Here is a 6,424-nt window from a genome sequence, read left to right on the forward strand (position 1 = left end):
TCTTTATTACTAAAGATTCTAGCCTAAAGTATACCTCTTACCTTCTCTTACAAAAGTAAACCTTAGTCTTAGTTAAGAGAATAGCTTATAATAAAATAACTATCTAACGTTAAAGAGTAGAACTAACTATATTAATAGTTAGAACCTAATCTAGAAAGGTCTAAGTCTAGAAGCTAACTATAAAAGAGTAGATTATAGAACTCTAATAAGTTATTATAGTACTCTAGAAGATAAGCGTTTAATAGGTAGAAGAGCTAGCTATAGCAAAATAATAAGTATAGGCTAAGATCACCCTACTATAACACTTTAATAGTAAAAGAGAAAACCTTAACGTATTTCTAGTAGCTATAGAACTCTACCTATAATATAACGCTATAGTATTTCTATAGAATAAGAATAAGATTCTAGAAGCTATAATAAATATAAAAGAGAAGGCTTTTACGTAGGCTAAACTCTATATATTAGACTAGCTAGAAAATAAGAGTAATATAAAAAGAATATAATAGTCTATAGATAAGATCTTTAAAAGCTAGACTAGGTTTATAAAGTACTTTAAAGAAATATTTAGAGAGGTTAATATATATAAGATAGTCTAAGAAAAACTATTCTAGCTATAATAAACTAGATTAGTATTCTAGTATATAGCTACGTTTAGGTAGCTAAGTATCTACCTAGACTAGAATAACTTTACGCTAGTAGAACTCTTCTATAAAGAATTAAAGAAGTTAGTTAAAGATAATATTACATACGCTAAACAACCTAAGAATCTAAGTAATATAATAGAAATAGTAGTAAAAATTAATAACTAATAGTATAAATAAAATTTAGAATATTAATAGAGTAGAGATTACTCTATACTACTAATAGTTAGAACTAGACAACTATAGACTATATTCTAAGAAGACTCTATAGACCTAGACTAGGTTAAGACTCTATAGAAAGGGAAATAAGCTCTAAAGAATAAGAAAAAAGTATAATACTTTAAGAAAGAACTATGTCTAGTCTATAGAGAAAAAGAACACTTTACGTAAGAGTACCTAAAAAAAAAGAAAATAGTTAGAATAATCTAAGTAGACTATAATAGCCTTATATAGATAGTATACTATAATAATAGCTATATAATATACTAAAGAGATAAGATTAACTTAGAATAGTATCTAATAAGAGTTAGAGCTATTATACTAGAATACTCTATATATACTAAATACCTTACTCTAGATACTATCTAATAATATATTAACGTATAATAGTACTAGATATATATAGAATTCTATAACATATAGAACTACTAGTATATATACTAGAATATTCTATTTACTAATAATAAATTCTAGAAGGTATTAGACGCTCTTAAGAAAGTAGCTAGATTAGTAGAATACCTTATAGATAAAGAAGTATATATATATATCTAGAAGATATACTAAGGCTTTTCTATAAACTACTCTAAAGCCTAGAAAGTAAAATAGTAGTAACTAAGATATATAGAAAGAGGTAAGTATAAGAATCTCTTCTATAAAGTCTACTTAACTAAACTATTATAAGAGAAGAAACTCTCTAGACTATTTCTATATAACTAGAAAATTAAAGCACGCCTATAGTAGAAGCTATACTAGCTATATAAAGGCGACTACCTAGGTTATAACTACGTCTACTAGGCCTACTTACTAGTAGTTTATAAAGAAGAAGGTAAAGTAGTAGTTAAGATAGCTATTAGTATATAGAGACTAGATAAAGAAGAGATTTAAGTAGCTACGTATATAGACCTATAACTTAGAGATACTAGCTAGATAGTAATACTAGAACTAGTTAAGAAAGTTTATAGTAAAGAATATTACGCTAAACTATAGAATTAGTACGCTATAGAATACTAATACTACTAAGAATAATACTAAACTATAGAATAGATAGCCTAATACTCTAACTACTATATACTTAACTATAGGTAGTACTTTCTAGAATAGAAATATCTATACTATAGAAAAAGAGCTAAGAATAAATATATAAACTCTACTAGACTATATACTTACTAGAAAGATATCTAGTATATATAGTAGAAAAGAAATAGAGGTTAGTACTAGCTACTCTCTTAAAGTTAAAAAACTAGTAGGCTTTTAAGGTAGAGGTCTAGCCTAGAAAGGCTCTATTTAGACTATTAGTAAAATTATTACTCTAAAGCCTAGAACGCTACGCGTAAAAGCTATATTAGAAAATAAGAAATTTATAGCCTATATAGATAGCGAAGTAGTAAAAATATACATTTTTGCTAGCCTAGTAAAACTATAGAATATACTATTTTAAGAAAAATAATAGCTATACTAAGTATAACTTATAGATAACTAGCTACCTATCTTTAGCTAAGAATAGATTTACTTAAAAACTAAGATATAGGTATTAGATATCTAGAGAATATAGAAATAATAGTTCTATAATATTATAGAACTAGAAAATATAAACGTACTTCTAGAGCTAGATTAGCTATAAAGATATAACTCTAATATTAGTTAGATTAGATTAGAACTTTAAGAAAGGCCTAAAGTAGTATAGAAGGCTAGAGTAAGATACTACCTAAGAGCTTACTAAAAGCTAGAGGTAAAGATTAGAAGAATATTACTTACAAGTTTAACAAAATAGGCAAAGAAATAATCTTAAGACGTTAGCGTTATATAGATACAAAAGCTATAATCTAATATAGAGTAACTACCTTAGAAAGTTAAGAAAGACTATAAGAAGTTCGCGTTATTATTTAATAGATAGAATAATAGCATTCTACCTAAATATAAACTATAGAACTATAAGATATCTATAGAAGATAAAGCTATACTAAAACTAGAATCTATATACCTACTTAGCTATAAGTAAAGAGAAAAACTCTAAAGATATCTAGAAAGACTTCTATAAAAGAGATATATTTAAGAAAGCTAAAGTCTAATAGTCTTACTAGTACTATTTATACTAAAGAAGAATAAATAGTTAAGACTATATATTAACTATAGGTAGCTAAACTAGGTAACTTTAAAAAATTAATATCTACTATCTATAATCTTAGAACTAATAGACTAGCTTATAGAAGTATAATAGTTTATAAAGTTTAATATCTAGAAAGAATATTACTAGATATAAATTAAGAAAGAATACGAGTAGAAAATAGCCTTTAGAATAAAAAAAGGTCTATATAAATATCTAGTTATACTATTTAGACTTACTAACGCGCTAGTAATATTCTAAAGTATAATTAACGTAGCTCTATATAAATATATAGAAAGGTTTATAATAGTCTATCTAGATAATATACTTATATATTTAAAAAGAAAACTAGAAGAATATAAGAACTACGTATAGAAAATACTATAGAAGTTTAAGAAGTATAGACTTCTAATAGCTTTTAATAAAAGTAAATTCTACTATATAGAGACTAGCTACTTAGAATTTTATCTAACCTGCAAGAAAATCTAGATAGAGATAAATAAGGTCTAGGTAGTTCTAGACTAGCCTATACTCTAAATAGTAAAAGAAGTATAATTCTTTCTAGAATTTATAAACTACTACTAGAAGTTTATCTAAGAATATTTATAGATTATAATACTACTTATAGAAGTTACTAAAAAGAACTAAGAGTTTAGATAGAAAGACTTATAATAATAAGCGTTTAAGACGCTAAAATAAACGTTTACTACTATACTACTACTATAAACGTTTAATAAAAATAAACTAATATAGGTTAAAATAGATATCTTAGATAGAGTACTAGAGGTATACCTTAGCTAACCTAGAGAAGATAGTAAATACTAACTATACTTCTTCTACTTAAGAAAGTTCTTAGTACTAGAACTTAATTATAATATATATAATAAAGAACTTATAGCTATTATAGTAGCTATAAAAGAATAGAGAATATACTTAGAAGGCGCTAAATACTTTATTAACGTAGTATTAGACTATAAAAACCTTATAGCGTTTATAATAATAAAAACGCTAAATAGATAATAAGTTAGGTAGGTAGAAACGCTAGCTATACTAAACTTTATAATCTAACACTAGAAGAGTACTAAAAATAGAGTAGTAGACGTACTTAGCTAGAGAGCTAACTATATAGTAGTAGCTAAGAAGAAATACAAAGCTATACTCTACACTAAACTAGATAGAACTCTAGAATATAATAGCTTATAAATTAGCTAGGTTATAGAAATTTAAGACTAGTAGAATAATAGACTAGAGCCGCCTAATAAGTAAGAGAAAAGAGAGGTACTAGAAGCTCTATAAATAGAATTTCTCTAAGAATTCTATAGTACTATAATGTATAGATACTAAGAAATTAAACATACTCTTAAAAGAATACAATAAGAATATAGATTTCTAGTAATAAAGAAAAAAGTTATAAAGATAGTATAAGAATATATAGAATGCTAGTAAAATAAAGTAGTTAGATATTAACTATATAAGCTACTATAACCTCTAGAACTACCTATAGCGCTATAGTAATACGTTACTATAAACTTTATTATAAAACTACCTAGGTTAATTAAACCTACGTTACAAAGAAAGTGTAATACTATTCTAGTAATTATAGACTAATTTACTAAATACGTATACTTTTACCTAACTAGTAAAACTCTTAAAGTTAAAGAACTAGTATATAAGGTAAGCTAATAGCTATTTAGCTAATATAGAATACTAGAATAGGTTACTATAGATAGAGATAAACTGTTTACGTCTAAATTCTAGAACGCGTTACTTAGCTAAATAGAAATAAGTAATTAAATATTAACTAGCTTTTACCTATAGACTAATAGCTAAATAGAATAAATAAACTAAACTCTAGAAGAGTACCTAAGAAACTATATTAACTAGAAATAAAATAACTAGGTTAAGCTACTATCTATAGCATAACTAGTATATAATATAATAAAATAAAAAACTATAGAGATAACTTTCTACTAAGTATATTATAGCTATAAGGCTAGAATATATAGATTATTAGTATATATAGCTATAATCTCTCTAAAGATAGAGAAAAAAAAGCGCTAGATAAGAATAATCTATAACAAACTATAAAAAATAGCAAAAAGAATAACCTAATAGGTAAATAAAAAAAGAATTAAGAGACTAACCTTTAAGAAGAGAGGTAAAGCTTTTATTTTATAAAAAAACTTACGTACTAAATAACCTAGTAAAAAACTTAATTACTTATAAATTAGACTATTTAAAATTAATAAGTAACTTAGACCTATTAACTTTAGGTTAAGACTACTACTAATAATATAAATACACTCTATATTCTATAAATCTAAACTTAAGCTAGCGCCTAATAACGCGCTACTTAATAAATAAACTAAGGTAGAACTAGATTAGAACTTTAAAGTTAAGAAAATACTAGATAAAAAGCGTATATAAGGTTAGTAGAAGTACTAGATTAGGTAGAAAGAATACCTACTAGAGAAAGACACCTAGAAACTACTAGAAAACCTTAAGAATTACTCTAAGAAACTTAAGAAATTTTGTTAGTAGAACTACCTCTAAGACCTAGAGACTAGAACTCTAGATTCTCTAGATAGCTCTAGTTAAATAACTAAAGAGAATTAACTAGAGAGATAGAAGGTTATAGCTATAAAGGTTACTATACCTTACGCTCTAACTACTCTAACTTCTTAATATTAGCTAGATCTTTTAAAAGTAGCACGTTATAATAACGCTATACTAGCTCTAACTACTTTTATAAGCGCTTACTATAAGTATCTATAGACTACTAGAATTTGTCTAGGCAGGCCTTTTAGGCACGTAGGCGATCTAGCTTAAGCTACTAAGTCTTAGCAAGGCGCTCTACCTTAAGACTAGCCTTAGACTACTAAGAACGCAGGTTAGCTACTAGCTAATCTAGCTTCTCTACCTTTTTTTAATCTAATATTTTATTATAGAACTAGCTCTTTATAATATACTCTAAGTAATAACTAGAAGATATCTTTATAATATAATATAGGTTATAAAAATAGTAAGTACTATAAGAGTTATTAGATATATTAGCGTCTATATATAGAATAAGATTAGCGTAATAGTAGTAGTAAACTATTAAAGACTTAGTACGTATAGGTAGTATAGTAGAGATAAGAGAGAAAGAGAGAATATAATATTATAGAACTATAGATAGTACTACTCTTATATAAGAATAGTATAGAATAATAAAATACTATACCTAGAAATAGAATAGAGCTTTAGAATAATACTTTAGAAGAAGAGGTAGATATTATAATTATAGAATTAGAAATAGAGTTAGCTAGCTAGAATAAAGAAAATAGTAAGCTAAGCCTAGAGTTATAGAATAAGAGATTATATATAGAGTTATAAGAATAATTAGAGTTACGTAATATAGATTAGATAGATTAGATAGATTAGATAGATTAGATAGATTAGATAGATTAGATAGATTAGA

The sequence above is a fragment of the Trematosphaeria pertusa genome (genome assembly GCF_010094035.1).
Source record: "Trematosphaeria pertusa strain CBS 122368 unplaced genomic scaffold BU26scaffold_13, whole genome shotgun sequence".
NCBI lineage: Eukaryota > Fungi > Ascomycota > Dothideomycetes > Pleosporales > Trematosphaeriaceae > Trematosphaeria > Trematosphaeria pertusa.